Source organism: Rhinatrema bivittatum, chromosome 9, assembly GCF_901001135.1.
Source record: "Rhinatrema bivittatum chromosome 9, aRhiBiv1.1, whole genome shotgun sequence".
NCBI classification, from domain to species: domain Eukaryota; kingdom Metazoa; phylum Chordata; class Amphibia; order Gymnophiona; family Rhinatrematidae; genus Rhinatrema; species Rhinatrema bivittatum.
In genome coordinates, this window is record NC_042623.1 from 81,542,320 (window position 1) to 81,564,074 (window position 21,755).

Sequence of the window (21,755 nt, forward strand, 5' to 3'; positions counted from 1 at the left end):
ACTTATCAGCCTCCCCTCTTCTCCTAGCAACTTCAAACATTTTTTTTAATCCTCCGCAGATTGTGACAAATTGCCTGCACCACTAGGTAAATCTTTAAAGGCTTTGCACTATTTATCCTTTATTTCCATTTTCAATTGAAGCCTGGTTTTTACAAGGGCAATAATGCTGTCCCTTTTAATAGTCCAAAGGCCGCAGTGTGTTAAGTGCCATCATTAGCCCGCAAGCAAACTAATGCAGGGCTGGAGAGCATTGCACCCTATTGTGTAAAATCTACTGCCGACAAGTCACAGCGCCCCATAAAACATGACAAACCTTAATTTCAAAGAAATGTAAACAAAGAAAGAATGGGACACGTTCTAAGTGACAAATGCCAACTTTACCAAGTTAAGCGCTTTCTTCAAATGTTTTCTTCCAGGCGGATTTTCAGTTTTAATTTTCTGCTAGTCATAGCTCATTTATTGTTATAAGGGCAATAACTTCAATAAAGCCTTTATCTGGAGCTTAAGCCAATATCACATGCCTCTGCTGAATCTGTTGAGCTGCACCATTCTATCTTTGCGGGGGGTTTTTTTCTTGGCTGGAACTCATTGGGTATGGAGATGATTGGGGGTAGAGAGGGCAGGAGTGTGGGGAAGGAGAAGATGCAGGCCATTCAAAGCAATTCATAGTATAAAACGTCCATTTGAAAAGGGATATATAGAGGTGAGCCGAGTGGCTCGAGCTGCGAGCGCCGTGCAGCAGTTCTGGGTTCTAATCCCTGGCCGGGCTTCTGCTTCCCATTGCAGAGGCAGCAACGTTCACAGCCCCTGGGGTTGGGGAGGGGGGCTTCACTCACCACACGACGGCATCACCTAGTAGCCAGTCATAAGGAGGTGCGGTTTGTTGCCCCCTGACTGCTCCTGCCTTGGCTGGGCTGAGTTGGGAGGACAAATAAAAAAAAAAATAAAAAAAAGGTGGGGAGGGGTGGGTGGGGGAAGGGGGCAAAAGGAGCAGGAGGAAAACTGTTGGCAAACACTCCCTTCCCCCCACTTCCCTCTTTGCACATGCTCTCAAGAACCATAATATGAACTAGCAGACAAATTATACTTAGCTTAAATTAGGCCCATTTCCATAGCATTACAATCCAAGCTGATATGCAATATTACATGGCAGAAGTAGAGTAGCTGATCAGTAGCACATTAAAATTCACACTGCATGGGGTAAGATGTGTTAAATCACATCGTTAGGCCAGATTTACCAAGCGTATTTCATATACATACACAGTATGGCAAGAGAAAATCTTTAGCTATGAATCTTGCAATACCTAAACACGGATTAATGTTTCCATGCAGCGCCTGGAGCCAGGCATTTCTCTCCCTCCTCCCCCCCTCAGCAACTTTCCCAGGAGAATGCTGCTCTTTAATCGTTTGGGAACCATCTTCAGGAAGACGGTTGGTTCCCCTCTAGTTCAGAGGCCGAGCTCTGTTTTGCAGATAAACAAAAACAAAATTTACTGGTATTATCAAAATCCCACTTGAGAGAGAGAGAGAGAGAGAGAGCGCGCACACAGGCTACATACAGCAATGCAAGCTTCTCAACACTGAACTACTGATCTAACTCACCCCTGTCCCCTGGGGTCACAGGCAGGGGCTTCTGAGAGGCTAATTAAGCTTTCTCAACAAGACTACAAAAAGGAGGTTGCCAGTGGTGCTGGTTATTGCAGGGATGGTTCTCAGTCTGAAAGGAAATGGATGGAGGTCAAGCTTTCCCTGAGAAAGTGACATCTCTTGGGACAGCAACTACCCGGAGATACTGAGGTTTTACAGACCATTTTATAATGCCCAGGTCATCTTACTTGACGGAGCCCTCAGTCTTCTCTCAGAGCTTTTCATGATACTTCTGTACCCACAGAAACTGAGCTGTTCAGGAGAGATTCTATTGTTAGGGAAGATCGGGCAGTCCCTCTCAAGCAGCAAAATTTTGGGGCGGCAGCAAGTGCTCCCCAAAACGAGCCTGCGGCGTCTGCTACACTTTGCATGCAGAGCAAGATAGGTCCACAGTGGCACAGTTTACTGACATGCTGGCGGAGTTCCTACCCTCTGCCAGTAGAAAGGCAGCGAGCCACGGTGTGGTGTAAGTGAGAGGGAAAGGAAGGAACGGGGAAGGAGTGTCAGAGGAAGAGGGGAAAAAAAAAAGATGAGGGAGGAAGATATGAGGTGATGTGAGTGGGAGAAAGGGTGCCTCACGCAAGGGGCAGAAGCTGGGGGAGAGGTAGGTGGAAGGCTTGCGGGGTGTGGCTGGGTTGCCAGCTTCCTAGAAATATCACCGACAACCTTTGCCATACTTCCGGGAACACCAACCCCCTTTGAAGGGGGGGGGGGAGGGGGGATGGAGACATGGTCATTGCTTTAGGGAGACACCTGGTGGCCAGATCGCAGGGCCCGTGCCGGGAAGGTTCTGGAAGGAGCGCTGGAGTATGGCCTCTGGAAAGGATCATTACCGCCCTGACCAGACTGGATATACTGGGATAGGAGGCACATAAGAGGGAAAAATCCCTAGCTAGTTGTGAAGCAAGGCGCATAGTGCCAGATCCCCAACCCTGGAGTACAGAGCAGCAGGTTACTCTTGAGTCACATGAAAGAAAGATCATTTATCCTTATTAGCTCTGTAGCGCTGGATTCTGTCACCTTCTGATGGATTTTCTTAGGATTTCACTTATGTGCCCCATTCATAAGGAGCACAAAGAGTGGTCCACTACCTTTCTCCCCCCTACTGGTCTTGTTAGTTCTATCCAAAAGTAAAACATGCTCCAGGCTTATGTAGATCCAGAAACAAGCCAGGAGCTGGGAGAGGGAGAAATACACCATTTAAGTTGAAATGGGCATTGTAAAATGGTCTGCAAAATCTCAATACCCACCTCCTGTACTTTTTCTCCCAAAACATGCCCCTTTACCCCCAACCAGGCACTTTTCAAGCAAGGAGAGAGGGAGCCATGGAGTCCACATTTGCTAAAGCAGGATTGCTTGGTCAGAGGTCTGCTGTTCCATGCTGAGAAAAGCATCATTTGGCTGTGATTACAAGACTGCCGCTACTGCTTTAACAAACGGTATATTTAGGTTTTATTTTTCCTGATGATATACATCTTGAAAAAATTATTAAACTTGACTTCATTCTTTCAAGCTATCAATTGTCCAGTATGTTTATTAATATTTATTCGCCTTTTCATTTTTAAATGGGAGGTTTAATTCTCCCGATTCAGCCAAACAGTTTTATGTCCTCAGTGGGTCTCTGCAGGTAGACTATTACTTCAGTTCTGTGTTCATTAAAGAAGACCCGAGAGGAGGACCACTGCTGGTTGACAAGACCCTAGATGGGAATGGGGTAGACAACTCCTTTCACAGAAAAGTATGTAAGGGAAGAGCTAGGAAAACTGAATGTGGACAAGTCCATGGGGCTGGATGAGGTACATCCCAGGATACTTACAAGAACTCCGATGTCCTGGCGGGTCCACTAAATGACCTGTTTAATAGATCCCTGGAATCGGGAGTGGTGCCACGAGATTGGAGAAGATTGATTGTGGTCCCGCTTCATAAGAGTGGAAGCAGAGAGGCTGGAAACTACAGACTGGTTAGCCTCACCTCTGTGATGGGAAAATTAATGGAGACGCTGCTGAAAGAAAGGATACTGAACTATCTACAATCCAGAAAGTTGCTGGACCCGAGGTAGCATGGATTCACCAGAGGAAGGTCCTGTCAGACCAATCTGGTGGATTTTTTTTTGATTGGGTGATTAGAGAGAGATGGATCAAGGAAGAGCACTCCATGTCTTCTATTTGGATTTCAGCAAAGCTTTAGATACTGTCCCACATAGGAGGCATGTGAACAAAACGAGAAGCTTCGGAGTGAGCACCAAGGTGGTGCAGTTGATTATAAACTGGTTCACTGATAGGAGACAGCGTGTAATGGTAAGTGAAACTTTGAAGAGAGAGCCGTGTTAAGCGGAGGGCCACAGGGATCAGTGTCGGCACTGGTTCTGTTCAACATCTTTGTGAGCGACATTGCGGAAGGGTTAGTAGGTAAAGTTTGTCTATTTGCGGATGATACCAAGATCTGGAAGAGTGGACATGCCTGAAGGATTAAAGAGCATGAAAAGTGATTTCCAAAAGCTTGAAGAGCGGTTGAAGATTTGGCAGCTGGAATTCAATGCTAAGAAATGCAGAGTCATGCATCTGGGATGCGATAATCCAAAAGAGCTGTATGATATTTTGGGGGGGGGGGGGGGGGGGGAGGGAAGGCTGATGTGCATGGATGAAAAGCAGGATCTTGGGGTAATAGTAGTCTTCAGATCGCCAGAGACTAAGCAATGTGACAAGGCGATAGCTGAAGCCAGAAGAATGCTGGGCTGCATAGAGAGAGGATTAACTAGTAAGAAAAAGGAGGTGATAATCCCTTTGTACAGGTCCTTGGTGAGGCTTCACCTAAGTACAGTGTCATTTCTGGAGCCCTTATCTCAAAAGGGATAGAGACAGGATGGAAGCAGTCTAGAGAAGGGCTACCAAAATGGTGTGGGGGTCAGTATCAGAAAACCTATGGGGAGAGACTGAAGGATATGAATATGTAACCCTGGAAGAGAGGAGGTGCAGGGGTGATATGATACAGATCTTTGGATACTTAAAAAGTTTTAATGATGTGCAAACGTTAAACCTTTTCCATTGGAAAGAAATCAGTAGAACTAGGGGGTCACGTAATGAAACTCCAGGGAGGATGCCTCAGAACCAACATCAGAAAATATTTCTTCACAGAGAGGGTAGTGGATGCCTGGAACGCCCTTCCCAGAGGAGGTGGTGAAAACCAAAACAGTGAAAGAATTCAAAAGGGCATGGGATAAATACTGTGGATCCCTAAAGGCTAAAGGATGGAAATACCATTGCTCTCTGCTTCAATGGCAAGGAATAATGGGGAACTGGATTCAACAGCAATCAACGAGGGCCCAGACTTTTACAGTGTGGGAAACCGATAAGCATGGTGTAACTTACATGGCACAGCAGATACTACCATAAGCTTACTGGCAGTCTGGATGTGCCATTTGGTCCTTTTCTGCCGTCATTTCTATGTTATATTAAACCTGCCCCTCCCCCATCATATGGCTCAGGACTCGGACCTTACATATCTTTGATAAAATGAACAGATGTTTTGATAAATATTGCTTCTCGGCCTTTGGTTAAGATCTAGGTGTGGCATTTAAATTATAAGCAGAGGATGGTCTTTTTATTTTTTTTTTTAGCTGCGCCTGAAAACCTGTACAATGGTGTGTGTGTGTGTGTGTGTGTGTGTGTGTGTGTGTGTGGGGGGGGGGGGGGGGGGGGGGGGGGGGGGTTAATGTCCTGTCACTTAGTCAAATTAGGAAGATGATTAAGTTATGACTATTGGCAAAGCAGAAGGATGAAACAAATCAGTATTGAATGCATACGTTTCCAAAGGTCTATCTTTGTATATGTGACAAATACACAAAAATGTACTAAATAAATGTAGACACACCTTAGTCTCCACTAGATGGCTCTAGCTCCATACACTTGGATTTAGTCAGCTAGAAGGGATATACCATGCCTTACAGCACCTCCCACTGAGTTTGACTGGGTGGTATAACCCTAGTCTGGTAAAGGAGGGTGAGTCTAGGGATAGTTGAGGCAGTGTAGATTTGATTGTGGAAAAGGAAGAAGTGTTTTTGTGCGCTTACCAAGTTAGGCCCTCAGTCTGACACAGTGAGGGAGAGGCACAACCCTGCCAGGTTTTTGGTAAAAGATTGTAGGGAAGAAAGCTAAAGGCTTTTTCCACTTTTGAATAAGTTTAAGATTTTTTTGATTACCAGACCTGTATTTTCTGGGAGTGACTGGAAGTTGATCTGCTTCCCCCCAAAAGGTCCAGGATATCAGTGTTGAAGACAGAGAAGGAAGACACCTGGAGGACCCCCCCCCCCACCAAACGAAATTTCCACCCTGCGCTGCAGGACCACAGACAGGGACATGCGACATGCACCTCAGGTACTGTGGGAACCAGGGACCCTACAACACTGCTAGGCCACCCCTGCCACGTTGGGCTACGTATCCCTCCCCAATGGAGGATACAAAGATCTCAATGCCCCAGCACAGAGGGACACTCACACGGGAAAAGAGCTTCAAAAACCCTGTATGTTAAAGCCATCACTAACACGGATGTAACTGGATCCTAAGTTCAAATAATATTTCAACACCCACCCAAGTGAGTCTTGCCTAGTCTGGACAATGACCTCCTCGAAGATCTATGGTAACGCACCCACAGAGCCCGTTTACAGTACCTGGGCCCAGAAACGTTTCCCTCCCCCCCACAGAAAAGAATCCACCCCTTGGAGACAGAAGAATTGGGAAAAGAGCAAAGGAGCTGCCCACTTAAAGACATTCCCCTTATGGCCCTTTGGAATCAGAAAGGTTACGCAAATTGCAACTGACATTTGAACTGCCATCAACCAGAAAAGTATCTAAAGGACCCTTGCGCCCTTGTCCTCTTTTTGCAGCTCTTCACTGGTACTCAAACTCCACTCGAATGCCAAATACCCAGCCTACTGGTTGGAGTAGCAGCCTTTCGACCAGGGAAGCCAGGCTTCAGATCCTTCTGACACTTCCTGTGACCTTGGGCCTGCAACTTCACCCTCCTCTGTCTCAAGTAAAAAAACTTACAGGCCGATGTAATAAAGGGCGTTCGGCTTAACGCACATTTTGGGCAGGTAAACATGACTCCCGATGCAGGAAGGAGTTTCACCCGCACAAAATATGAAGCATTTAAAAATGTGTGCTCAGCTCCGCATCCTCGCATGGAAATTCCATGCAAATGAGGGCGTTAAAAAGCATTCGCTCCCAATGCAGAGAGGGGCGCTGGCTGAGTGCACATTTTTCTTAACGCCTGAAACTTTACTCCTGGACAGAGGTGGAGTAAAGTTTTTAACGCTGGATCTGCCACTCTTGAGGACAAGTGGCAGCGGCTCGACAGCGGGTTTATTTTTTTTAAGCCTAATTGCGGCCAGGTAGCCGGATAAATTAGGGGCACAACAAAAGATGTGCTCCTATTCGCCCTCTCCCATTCAGGACTCCCTCCCCCTCGAGTTAAAACGTGCATTCGGCAGGGGCAGCACATTTCAACTCCTGATGCATTAGATTTACTGCATTAGGAGTTTAAAATTCTTTTTACCTGTGCGATAAAACCGTGCGCTGAAATTCCGCGCATAAGCTCTTAATGCACAAGTTACTGCATCGGCCTGTTAGACTGTAAGCCCTCTGAGGACAGGAACTATATACTGCACTTAGATATAATCCGCTCTGAAGTGACATGAAAGGCAGAATATTAAAAAAAAGAATCTCATTCAGTTTCCCCTTTTTAGTCTTCTCTACACTGCTAAGCATATATCCCGGATATCAGTCACAGACGCTTATTCACTTGCAGGGTAACACTTCTTACCTAAGTGTTATTTGTTTCCTTCCTCAATGGTCCTTTACCATGCTGGGTGGATCACCACACATGGGGCACAGAGGCGGTACCCAAGCCCATTTGATTTGCAGGGAATCCACCAATGAATATGCAAAGATTCCATCCAATCCAACACCTAACACCCCCTCCCCCCCCCCCATCAGGTCTTACCAAAAAGCCTAGTGGTTAGAGCAGCGGGCTATGAATCAGGAAACCAGGATTCAAATCCCGCTGTTGCTCCTTGCGACCTTGGGCAAGTCACCTAACCCTCCTCGTTGCCTCAGGTACAAACTTGAATTGTAAGCCCTCTGGGGATAGGAAAATCCTTATAGTACCTTAACGCAATCCGCTCTGAAGAGCTGGAAAGCAGAATATAAACACCTAAAATAAATAAATAGCAATCTTGGAATATTACATAATGCATGTAACATTTTAACAGCCCTGATGGCCTTGCAACAGGTTCACAGCGCGCTGGGCAGACTGGATGGACCACTGATCCTTTTCTGCCGTCATTTCTATGTTTCAAATAATCTAGACAGCTACAAAACATTGGTGAGCCTGTTTCCTGAACATCTGAGCCATTATGGGGGGGGGGGGTTGCCATCCTTTTGAATCAGTCTGCAAGCAGGTAAGCTTGAAATGGAAGGGGGACCGAAAGCACCCTTTGCCCGTTGCCTCACCTAACCTGTGACCTGGCTAGACCCAGGAATTTGTACCCACTAAAAAAAAAACAAAAATGAATTAAACAAATACTCATCCCTAACAAAAGGTGGTCTGCAAAGCCGGCCTTTTCCATGCACAGAAGGAAACTATTTGCAATAGAACAGCTACTAGAAGCTGTTTTGGTTCTGCTACAGTGCCAAAATAATTACCTATAAACTCCCACTCCTGCAAATCAGCTGATAGATACATGACCTAAGTACCCAATGCTTTGATTCTGTGCTTTGTTCCGACACAGCCAAAACACACAATTATGCTGCTGCTGAAACAGATAGGCCTACAGGACTGTAATAAAAATATTTAGATGCTAACACTTTGAAAAGGAACATTAGTGACACATTAATCAGTATTCTTAAGGAAGGAAAAAAAAAAAGCAGTTAATCACATTTGACACTCCACTCTGCATATGCTGCAAGTTCACTTCATCATTTCACAAAGCAAAATCACCAAAACCCGAATATTTTATATTTTCCAAACAAAGAAATGATACTTACAAGCTTTATTCCCAGGTTCTTCGTGCTACGTAGTTTTTTTTTGTCCCTTCCCTAGGAAATCTTTTCACCTCTCTCTTTGATGAGCTTTACCTATGAAAAAAAAAAAGTGAAACGTGTGAACACCTCACAACATAAAGCTCGTTTACAACGTAAACTGTCTTCACTGCCTCGGGCTATGCCACTACTGATTTTTCACAGAAAGTGAAAAACCACCAGGTGCCTTGCTCAAGTCACAATAAGGAGAAAGTCCACAAATTCCACGGTGTCGAGTGATGGAACAGGATAAGGATTTGCTGAGGCATTAATCTTACTTCAGACTGCCCTCTTAACAGGTCTCACACATTCAGTTTCGGGCAGGACAAAGTAGTTGTGGCTGTCGGGTTAGTCCACTTAGATACAGAACTGAAGATCAAGAAATGAAAACTGTAGGAGACCCCACTTTATCAGGCTAAGTTCGTACATTTGTGACTAGCATTTTTGCACTGATCTGATCACGGGACCCCATCCACTAAAAAGTACACTAAAACTGGCATGGCTGACTTCAGTATGTTATTCTTCCACCATGGCACATTTTGTTTTAATACCCAGTGTACCAAAACAATGGTATGCAGAACACCATGCATGTTCAAAGAGCTCTGCCAAAAATAATGCACAGCTTATAATGCATATTCTACATATCATTTGGGTTCCCTTATACAAACCAGCCTCAACTGAAAGGAACACCTAGCCTGGGAGTCCCTCTGGTCCTCCTCTGGAAACACTCTTGCCCAGGCTGCCTCCCCATTTCTAATACCACCTCAGATCGCTGCGGATCCTACCCCACCACTAAGACCTGGTTCCTGCTGGCTCAATTTCCAGCTACCTCTTAAAGCCACAGTTTGCATGAGGGTCAACATTTGTGCTGCTGGATCACTAAAAGCTGAGAGCTGGTAGGAGGTGAGAGAGCCTCATTTTACAGGCTTGGCCTGGGTGTGAGAGGAAGGGGCTCATTTCAAGAGGGGCACGTCACCAGGAGGGAGGGATTCATGCTGTGAGGGTAGAGATGGCCAAGGATACAGCGCTCCTTCATTTGTAAACTGCTAAGGTGCAGAACTAGTGCGCTAGTAGTTTACTACAGTCCTGGACAGGAGCTAAATTTGAGGCATTATAAACTGTGTTAAAATTTATCTCCTGGTTCTGGAACCTTAGCAAAGAGCATGGCAATGACTAATGAGGTCATTACCACACTATTTTAATGCTTTCGATATTCGGAGACCTTAAGACTCAAAATGGCCAGATATATTCTAAATATAGGTTTGCTTTGAGTAGCACCTACATCCCAAAGGCAGCAGAGCTCTGTTAGTCACAAATGAATTAAATTATCCCAATAAAAAGGTATAAGTTACAAATTTGTTGACCTTTATTTCTAGGCATGGCAAAGTAAAAACCACTCATCTGCTCTATATTTATATGTACCTGAAACCACAAAAAGCCACTATTTGCAAAATACTGAACCAGACTTATTAAGCAAATAAACATTTACAGAATATGCATGCTTGGATGCTGTGATACTTTTTGAAGTATCGGGTCCCTGAGTTTCCTGCGGCTTTCATAAGACATATACGTGAACGCGCAATGCACGATGTCCTCTGCTGTGGCACCAAGATTCCCGTTCTTGCCAACTGCCGGTTTGAGCTAGCAAACAGATTTTGATGGAAGCCCACTTTAATAATAATAATCGAATATGCAACAAGTCTTGCATTTTGGGGTTTCTCCATCTTTAAAAACCTTTGAAATGTTGTAAGCATTTCAATAATTCATTGTTTAATTCACAGATGGGTCTGCAGCAAAATCACTTGAAAGTGTCAGCAAGTTTGGCACATTTGTGGCTCTTTCAGTTAAGCCGTGATGGCCCGTTAAGTAAGCTGTTTTTCATAAACTTAAAGATAATATAAACATGATAAATACAGCAATATTAGGATTAAGTTTGATGTATTTACAGCATTCGGTTGCTATGAAGATGACATTGTTTTATATGATCTCAAACATTAATGTAACATTCAGCAGAAAACAATTGCTGCAAGTTTTCTGATTGAATATTAGCCATCTCCAGTTGGGTTTTCATGTCTTGGGCAGGCCATCTTTGGATAAATGTGTGTAGGAGATATTCTCTTGAGAAATGACAGTGGTCTTCATAGTTTACATCTCTTCAGAAACACTCCCCCCCCCCCCTCGAAGAAGCTGGACATCAGCAAAACAGAGCCCTTTGCTGGTGTTAAAATACCTGTCAAACTAGATAGAATGGGAAGAGATCTGCTTTGATTTATGGATATTTAGCATTTGATATAGAGAAGATATTTTCTTACTTGTGAGAACCTCTGTATATAATATTCTATTTGTGCATTAATTGTGATAGGTGTAATATATTGTGATTTGAAAAATGGTAATATTAAAAGGTGTGTGTGTGTGTGTGTGTGTGTGTGTGTGTGTGTGTGAAGTATGAGGTGTGGATGTATGGGCTGAGTGTAAAATGATTTTATGAATTAGTGAAGTGTGTGAGGTGATTTTATTTTTATGATTATTGTAGGATATTTAAACTTTTGGTAGTTTTGGGCATGTCTAAGGGATTTTTTGGGAAAAAACCTCTTTAGAAATTTACAATTTAAGGTTTGAAAAATTGGAATATAGATTTTGTATGTTTAATCTTTCCCTTTTGCTATCTTTGGTACTTTTTGAAGAACTAACAGAAAAAGAAGTTGTTAGAAATGTAGAAAAGTGAAGGCACAAAAAGTCAATATGGCCTACAGTATATTGTCTGCCCTTCCCATGCATTCTTGAATTCAGATATTTCTTGTTGCATGGAACAGCCTCCCAGTGGTGGTGATGACATCTACCATCCTTTCTGTAAAGAGAGTTTTCCTTAGATTACTCCTGAATCTACTCCTTTTCACCCTCATCCCATGACCCTTCCAGTCTGTCTTCCATTGAAAGATGCCCGTATTTTGTGCATTTAGGCTCCGCTCTATCTGCGATACTCTTCAACATCTATCTTCTCCTGATATGCCACTTCCTAACAAACCTTAAACTGACCCACTTCATATATGCGGATGATATCCAAATACTAATCCCAATACACGACACTCTGGAAGATACCTACAAAGAGACAGCCATTTATCTCACAAAAACAAAGCAACTATTAACCAACATGAAACTCATCTTAAACATCGATAAGACAGAAATAATCATGCTGGATAGAAAAAAACAACTCTCCTCACCTACCACCACTCAACATAATGAACCAAAAGGCGGCAATCTCCCCTGTCACTCATGCCCGCAACCTAGGAGTCATAATTGACAATGAACTATCCTTCAAGAAACACATCACTGCTAAAATCAAAGACTGATATCACAAACTCCTAACCCCAAGACATCTAAAACCTTTCCTCTCCCTGAACGACTTCAGAACAGTCCTTCAACTACTCATCTTCTCCAACCTGGACTATTCAATTTACCTCTCACCACCATCCGACCACTCCAAATCCTCAAAAAAAAAAAAAAGCTGACAGAATACTCACTGGATCCAAAAAACACGATCACATTACTCCAACACTTATATCACTACACTGGCACCCAATAAAATTCTGAATAGACTACAAAATTCTACCCATATTACACAAAATAATATACGAAAAGCAAACAAACTGGCTAAGTACATCAATACAACTCCACTCACTAAACCGAAACCTCCACTCAACTAACAAAGGTCTCTTAAAAATTCCTCCTACTCGATCCAAACAACTTACCTCAAATCAGAAAAGGGCCATATCCCTAGGAAGTCCCAAACTCTGGAACACCCTCCCAACCAAACTTAGAACACAACAAAATTTAAAAAACTTCAAAAAAGAACTACTAAAAACATGGATGTTCACCAAAGCCTACCAAAACACCCAATGACTCTTATTACTTCCCTCCCTACCTGCCCTATGTAACCATGTGGAACCAATGTAAGCACGTAATATAACATGTAAGGCTCGATATCCGAATTACGTTTATAACTCCCACAATAACTATGTTAACACTCGCACAAATCTTTTGAACACTCTGTAAACATCGAAACTTTGTAAACCGTTGTGATGGCAAACCCGAACGATGGTATATGAAACTCGATCGATAGAAAAATAAATAAATAAATAAATAGATTTATACTTTGGAAGTAAATATATCACCCCTCTCCATCACATCTTTTCTCTAGAGTATACCTTGTCTAGCAGGGCTGGCACATCCTAGGGCGCTGAGCCGTAGGGGGGCGCCAAAGAGCAGCCACATGGTGTTGCAAGCAGAGCCTATCCCACTCAAGGCAAACAGAAACAGAGACTGTGTGCACCCCCCTACCTGTTTTGGCACAGACTGTTTTCTATTTCTCTTTGCCGCGAGTGGGATAGGCTCCACTTGTGGCACCACATGGCTGCTCTTTGGTGCCCCCTACGGCTCGGCACCCTGAGAAGCACACAGTCGGCACCGAAACAGGGGGGGGGGGGGGGCGGCAGTGCAAGGGTCGCCTAGGGCGCCCAATACCCTTGCACCGGCCCTGCTGTCTAGATTTTTAAGTCTGTTCCCATACCCTTTACAACAAAGACCACTGACCATTTTAATATCTGCCCTCTGGACAGATTCCATCTGAAGGTGCGGCCTCCAGAATTGTACACAGTTTTCCCAAATGAAGTCTCACCCGGGACTTCTATAGGGGCAATATCAACTCCTTTATTCTATCAATTCCTCTTCCTCTTGCTGGCTTTTGCTGTTACTTTCACCTGCTTGGCAGTCTAGAGATCATCAGATTCGATAAGCCCCAGATGCCACTCGGTTTATGCATAGAAGAATATCACCTTGTGTACTGGGTTTTTGCAGTCCAAATGCAGGGCTACATTTTTTAGCATTAGATCTTAGCTGTCAGAATCTAGATTCACTAGATCCCTCAACATAGTTTCCATATTTTCCTGGGTGTCAAATCTGTTTCACATTTTGGCATCATTTAAAAAATAAATAAAACCTTTCCTGATAGCCCTTCCACAATATCGCTTACAAAAATGTTGAAAAGAACTGGTCCAAGGACTGATCCCTGTTGTAACACTTGAGCCTCTTCTTAGAATGTGAGAATATAAATCCAAGGCACTTTAATCCCTCTGAGACTGAATGTGTTGAGTTACTATTTCCTCCACATGTTCCTGACCCAACAATCCTCATCCTAGGCAACATCCATATATTTTTACAATTATCAAACATGCTCTAAATTTTTTCTACTCATTCAAGTCACATATAGATGGTGTAATCTTCTAAAATGGTAAAGGTTTTGCTTTTGCCTGGATAAGTAGTACTTTTAAAATTGCTATTAGCCAACACTTAGCACAGCCGTTCAGCATGACTATATGACACTGTGCGGCAGCATATGCAGAGCTACTAAAAGGTTTTGGCAGGGATAGGATTTCAATTTACAAACTACTGAAGGCACATCATTTTATGCAGGCTTTTAATGAGATGGTTTGATTTAATTTTTTATGCAGTCATGCAGGATGTCCCATTTTAATAATTTTTTTAGTTTAATTATACTTATTTCCAAACATATGATGATTATTCTATTTAATTGGTGCTTTGTATGTTTTTCTGTTTTAGCTTTGTCTTATTTGTTGCGTTATTTTATGACTAATTTTGTTAGCCACCTAGAATTGGCAATAGAAGGGGTTACTACAAATACATAAAAGCAGAGGTATAAATCTTAAAAGAAACAAATGTTTATATTTTTAAACAAACTTGTTATCAAAGCACTGTGTAAGCAATCTCTATGCCTCTTGCCTCGCAATAGGCTACAAGCATTTTCAAAGTTCAATGCACATGTTCATCATGTATCAGTTTGTTCATTTAACTACCCTCACAATTTAGCAAAAAAAAAAAAAAGTAACTACAGTAATAGCTATCTGTATTCTATTTTCCCACTCCATGACAGTCACTCTTTCTAAAAACTGCTCAAAATATCTTTCATAATTCAATTATTGAAGTCCCGACACAGGACTATGTTTCGGCAGGCACACCGCGTTCCTCAGGGGTTCCAACACGTCTTTCAAAGTTATTTCAGCATATATTTTGAAAATGAAATATCGTAACATGTGTTGGGACCCCTAAGGAAAGCTGAAACACAGGCCTGTGTTGGGTCTTCAATAACTGAATCAGGAAAGTTATTTTGTGTGGTTTTTAGAATGAGTGACTGTCATGGAGTGGGAAAATAGAATACAGATAACTATTAGTGTAGCGACATGACAGAAGATCATCAGCAGCTAAGACCGACTGAAGTGATGTGTGTTTTATGGAGGGGTGGCAGTGCAGAAGACCTGGGGCTGGAGGGGATGGGTGGCTAGAGAGCGACAGCTGGTGATGTAATGGGGCAGGATTCAAGCAGCAGCAATGAAAGTTATTGAGGAATACAAGATGCACCCAAGGAGTGGTGTCAGTAGCATGAGCTAGGATTTCCAATTGTAGGGAATATCCTGTATTTTAGTTTCTTTTCAATGTCAGCCCTGGTTGCAGCAAAATGATACAGTCCATAAGATCCTCTCTAAATCAAAGAAAAAAACTGTCGACCTCAAAGACCTCATCACCCAGACTGTTCTAGGTCAAGACTTAGAATACTTATAATGGATTTTGTACTGATGAACCCAAAGACAGAAATGTCTATCATGATCATGTCATTCTAAGAGAACTTGTGAAATGGCCCTTTATTACATATTGTACAACTATTGTGCCTTATACGCTGTAAAATACAAAGTAATGTCTGAAAACCACTTGTCTTATGTTAAACTTTAGTCTGAAAAAGCATTTCATTGTGTCAATAATGTGTAATTGTTAATGTGTAGGTAGGTCTAAACTGTGTGTGGGTGTATTTTCTTTCCACAAAGAGAAGTATGGGAAGACATGTCATGGGCCAAGGGTCCGCAAGTAAACATTTACAGTGTCTTGTACATGATCGTCTTTCAGCCACATTGCTCGCTAGTAGCTGAGCCCTTTAAATAGCATGCACACTAAAAAGGCCAATACTGGGTCTGAGGCAGGTATTACATTTTAGAACTTGGGTAGTGTATGCAAAAGGGCACATGAAGGAGAGCATATCATGCTACGCACAATGTGCCCACTAAAATCTACTTTGATCTAGATGTTATAGTGTATCTGGATTTCTAGAAAGCATTTGACAAAGTTCCTCATGAAAGACTTCTTAGGAAATTAAAAAGTCATGGGTTAGGGGGCAGTGTCCTAGTGTGGATTGCGAACTGGTTAAAAGATAGAAAACAGAGTATGGCTAAATGGTAAATTTTCCCAATGGTGAAAGGTGAATAGGGGAGTGCTACAGGGATCTGTTTTGGGATCACTGCTTTTTAATATGTTTATAAATGACCTGGAAATGGGAAGAAATGAGGAGATCAAATTTGCTGATGACACAAAATTAGTCAAAGATGTTGAATCACAACAGGATTGTAAGAAATTGCAAGAGGACCTTGCAAAACTGGGAGATTGGGCATGCAAGTGGCAAATGAAATTTAATGTGGACAAGTGCAAAGTGATGCACTTAAGGAAAAGTAACCCAAATAATAGCTACATAATGCAAGGTTCCACATTAGGAGTCACCACTCAGAAAAAGGATCTAGGCGTCATTGTTGAAAATACGTTGAAATCTTCTGCTCAGAATGCAGCAGCAGCCAAGAAAGCAAATCAAATGCTAGGGATTATTAGCAGGGGCGGATTCCCGATGATGACTGGCCCGGGGATTCACCGCCACGGCCGGCCCAGGAGATACCACGTGGTCTGCCGAGCACGGCTCTGTCACAGCCGCGCTCAGCAGACCACGTGACTAGAGCGACCGGCCCACCGGGAGATGCCCGATCCCCCGATAGGCCAATCCGCCCCTGATTATTAGGAAAGGAATGGAGAATAAAACAGAAAATATCATAATGCCTCTGTATTGCTCCATGGTGCGACCTCATCTTGAATATCGTTTGCAGTTCTGGTTACCACAACTCAAAAAATATATTGCAGAATTCAGAAGACATATTGAAGGATTATTAGCTCATAGAGCTGGATCTATTCAGAATCACAGGTCTCTCCCAGTGCATCACAGGGTACAAACCCCCCCCCCCCCCCCCACACACACATAAAACAAATGGGGGCCCTCTCTCCCCCAAGGCCCAATCTGGTTTTCCTCACCCCCCCCCCCTTCTCCTGCCCTTCCCTCACATGGCTGGAGATCTTCAGGCCATGGAGGGAGACTCCAAGTTCAGCCCAGCACCAGTCAGAATCAGCCGAGACGTGATCTGCAGATGGCAGCAGGCCAGCAGCATTGCATCTGCAACATCATCAGCAAAGTTCAACACGGGTTCCTGCAGTCCAATCCCCTCCCCCCCCCAGTACAGCCGATCAGAGCAGTGGCTGCAATATTATTCAGGCTCGGCAAAAATCAGCATGGGATCTGGCGTGCTCACAGGCCCTTCACATGCCTGTCTCCTTCCACACCCCCCCCCCCCCCCCAAATGGAGACCTGTATGAGAGGCAGAAGTTGTAAGCACGAGTTGCTCACAGGCTCCGTATTGGATTTTGCTGAGCCTCTGTGATATTTCTGCCAACGCTCTGATCAGCTGTAGTGGGCTTCCTGGTTTCACCCACTGGGCTTCCTGGTTTCACCCACCTTCTGGGGGCTGCTTGTGCAGAATTTATGTCACTGTCCCAGCACGTAACAGCTTAGCAGATGATACCCCCTGCTTGACGTTCCTCTAGTGGAAGCCACCATAAGTCACATGATAAAATGGGACAAACGTCAACAGTTTAGGCACTTAAAATGTAACAGTCGGCCCAGTTCCAGGTGGACAGTTCCCAGTTCGATTCCCAAGATGGAGACTTCAATCCCTGGGTAGGCTGCTGCTGGAGATGCTGCAGAAACAGCGCTCACGGCCCCCAGATGGGAGAGGATTTAGTTGTGTATCCTTAACAAAGGGCGACACCTGGTGGCCAGGTGTAGGATACAGTGCTCCAGCAGAAGCAGCAGCCCTGGTGCGTGGCTCTTGGCCTCAGGAGCTTTGCTGCAGTGACAGTAGGAAAAAATGTGTCGATTAAAATAAAGGAAAAAACCCCAGGGTGATTGCAAATAAAGGCTAATGGTGCCAGGATTTCAGTACCAATTGCAATTGAGCTAGAAGGACAAGAAGAAAAGTATTATTGGACCACCCTCTCCCCCTTACGAAAAACAAAAGTTCAGAGCACTGTAGCTTTGCAGCACCATGTAAGATGGCTTGCTAGTTCCACTCTAGCTTTCATCTAAGTTTCACTACTAGTACGTGTAAAATTTCAAATATTTAGTTCAATTTCTGGGTTTCATCCCTTTGTTTTTATTAAAACAGCAGTGAATAGACAAGTTAGAAGCACAACAAATCAAGTTGCCAAACTTGTTTTTTCCTTGGTGTTTTGGATAGCTTTAAAGTATTAAATCCGAACTCAGGATCATTCACCTCCGACCATGGGAAATAACATGTTTTGACTTCTCCTTGGGGAAAAAAAAATTTAAATTTACAAAAGGAGCTTCCATATTTCCTCTAGCAACAAAAAAAATAAATTACCCCTGGCTGGTATAACTGCCACATCCAGACAAGAAAACACAACCTGGCTAGGCTCACTTCCCCACTTTAACTGCGGCAAAGATGCCGCAAAAGTAATTAATCACCGAAGACAGACTTAAGTTTTCCAAAAAGGTCGGCTGCAGTTCCTGTAAACCTGGATAAAAGCCACGGTAGGCCAGAAAAATCTCCCTCAGGCCCTTCAATACCGGTCTCTGTGAAATCAATGCTAACGGGCAGCTGAGGCCGCGCAAACCACGAATACGATTTTGACTGTTTGACACTGCCTCCAGAAAAATGCCACATCCCTTTACTAAGCCGCTTTGCATTACACTCTCCCCCCACCCCTTCGGACGACTACCAGCTAATGGCATGGCAACTAGTCTATAATTTGCCTTCTGGACTAGAGAGAGAAAAAAAAAAATGACAGCAAATAGAACAGAGACCTCACATTTTCCCATGAAGAACAAACAATGCTATAAGTACAGACACATACCAAAAGCTACAAATCATCATTCCACGCATATCACTGCTTCATGCCAAACATGGTGTGGTGTAACCAACAATAGAATGGAGATGCGCCCAACATGCCTGCATATATTCCAACAAGTCCACTATCAACTGCGAAATATCCAAGGGGAAAACTTTTTTTTGAAAAAAAAAAATGTCATTAATTGAAAACCCCCTTATTCCCCTTTCTCACCCTCCTCCTTCCGAGGATTCCCCTGCTCCCCAAACTGACTGGCCCACAGCAAAAAGGAACACGCCAGCACCTTGGGCCGTGTCCTCAGGACCAGAGCTGGATTTAATAAGGTAGCACCCTTGGGCAACGTAGGGGGGGGGGGGGGGGTTGAGTCCTTCAGAAATATTCATAAACGTGCAGAGGAATGCTCTCCTCCTCTTCCTCTCTCCCTCAGTCATCAGAGGTGCAGGGACCTGGATTTTCCCTGCCCAAATCATCCCCTTACCTCAGAGTCCTAGCGCTCAATCACAGCAGCAGCTACTGCCATGAAATTCAGCACAGGGCCTCCTGTAGACCTCATGTGCTGGTGGCCCTGCCCCCTCCTGCACGGGTTTCCTTTTACCATGGAAACCTATGCAGTGGCAGGGTGCCTCTGGGCCAGTCAGTGAGGGGGCTCCGAGGCCACACACTGAATTTTTTTTTTTTTAAACAAAGAGGAGCTGCCAGTACCACATTGGTAGCAGGCCTCAGAGGCAAGGCAGCAGACACTAGTGCCTATGAAAATTTGGCACCAGAGGCAGTTGCCTGTGCCTAAATCCAGGCCTGCTTGGGATCCGATTTGGGGTTTCGTTAATGTGCGACACCATGAGGACACAGCCTGGGGACACTACTGCTCTCCTTTCCTCCTCCTACTGGCCGAGCAGCACGCAGGGCGGGGGTGGGAATATGAGGTGCATATTTGCCTGCACACCTATGCCTAGCCACTCCAGCAGCTGCTGTCTCCCAGACCTGTGCTCGGTCTCTGTAGGGCACGGCTCAAATCCTTGGCAAGGGATGAATTTTGGAACTGTTACCATGGCATCGTGGGAGACCAAGAGCAATGACTGCAACCATTAAACAATAAGGAAAAATTCAGCTATACAGATCTCTTACCTTCATGTTTGTTTTTAGTTTGGTCTTTTCCAGAGAGATATAACTTGAATATTATATATTCTTCAGACAGGAAGGAACTTTTCAAAGTGTATTGGTTTGTGAAATTTGAGGCCTGCCTTCCTACCAAAGTAGTAAGAACACCCTTCTATTGACACCATCAGCCCCAGTGCTTCTGTAACAACTTTCTCATGAGGCTCAGTGAGAACCAATGAGGCATCCAGATGCACAGCACATGGAGCAATGTGTCTGATTTAGGGAGAAAAGTTTCATGTTCTAATTTTGGAAGGGGGATAGACACAATTGGAGATGAAATGCACTCAGCATGGAGTCATAAGAACATAAGAACATGCCATACTGGGTCAGACCAAGGGTCCATCAAGCCCAGCATCCTGTTTCCAACAGAGGCCAAACCAGGCCATAAGAACCTGGCAATTACTCAAACACTAAGAAGATCCCATGCTACTGATGCAATTAATAGCAGTGGCTATTCCCTAAGTAAACTTGATTAATAGCAGTTAATGGTCTTCTCTTCCAAGAACTTATCCAAACCTTTTTTGAACCCAGCTACACTAACTGCACAAACCACATCCTCTGGCAACAAATTCCAGAGCTTTATTTTGCGTTGAGTGAAAAAGAATTTTCTCCGATTAGTCTTAAATGTGCTACTTGCTAACTTCATGGAGTGCCCCCTAGTCCTATTATTCGAAAGTGTAAATAACCGAGTCACATCTACTCGTTCAAGACCTCTCATGATCTTAAAGACCTCTATCATATCCCCCCTCAGCCGTCTCTGTTCAGCTTGGAGAAGAGACGGCTGAGGGGGGATATGATAGAGATCTTTAAGATCATAAGATGTCTTGAACGAATAGATGTGACTCTGTTATTTACACTTCTTGTCTATCCCTCTATATTTTGTGTGTATGTATGGGGATGGGGGGGGGGGAATAATACACTGTGAAAGCAGTCACTGCCCCTTCCTAGTGCAGCTCTCCTCTATTCCCCACCTCTTCCTTCCTCCCAGCTGCAGTCATCTCCCACCCTCCATCATCTTCTCTCCTCTCCCACTCACTCATACCCTCCTCTCCATCCTTGTATAGCTTTCTCTCCTCCCCACTGCTCCCATAAGAACATAAGAACATAAGAACATAAGAAAATGCCATACTGGGTCAGACCAAGGGTCCATCAAGCCCAGCATCCTGTTTCCAACAGTGGCCAATCCAGGCCATAAGAACCTGGCAAGTACCCAAAAACTAAGTCTATTCCATGTAACCATTGCTAATGGCAGTGGCTATTCTCTAAGTGAACTTAATAGCAGGTAATGGACTTCTCCTCCAAGAACTTATCCAATCCTTTTTTAAACACAGCTATACTAACTGCACGAACCACATTCTCTGGCAACAAATTCCAGAGTTTAATTGTGCGTTGAGTTAAAAAGAACTTTCTCCGATTAGTTTTAAATGTGCCCCATGCTAACTTCATGGAGTGTCCCCTAGTCCTTCTACTATCCGAAAGAGTAAATAACCGATTCACATCTACCCGTTCTAGACCTCTCATGATTTTAAACACCTCTATCATATCCCCCCTCAGTCGTCTCTTCTCCAAGCTGAAAAGTCCTAACCTCTTTAGTCTTTCCTCATAGGGGAGTTGTTCCATTCCCCTTATCATTTTGGTAGCCCTTCTCTGTACCTTCTCCATCGCAATTATATCTTTTTTGAGATGCGGCGACCAGAATTGTACACAGTATTCATAGAAACATAGAAACATAGAAATGACGGCAGAAGAAGACCGAATGGCCCATCCAGTCTGCCCAGCAAGCCTCACACA

General features: G+C 43.9%; 1 protein-coding gene across 5 annotated transcripts in view; it reads right to left on the minus strand.

Annotated features, from left to right (window-relative positions):
- The window catches only part of PLXNB2 (plexin B2), a 503,243-nt gene that overhangs the window by 157,316 nt on the left and 324,172 nt on the right, over positions 1-21,755 (minus strand). For all 5 annotated transcript variants that reach the window (XM_029617385.1, XM_029617386.1, XM_029617388.1 and 2 more), the window contains one exon: positions 8,691-8,780. The gene's annotated coding sequence lies outside the window, so the exon portion shown is untranslated. The remainder of the gene's footprint in view (positions 1-8,690; positions 8,781-21,755) is intronic.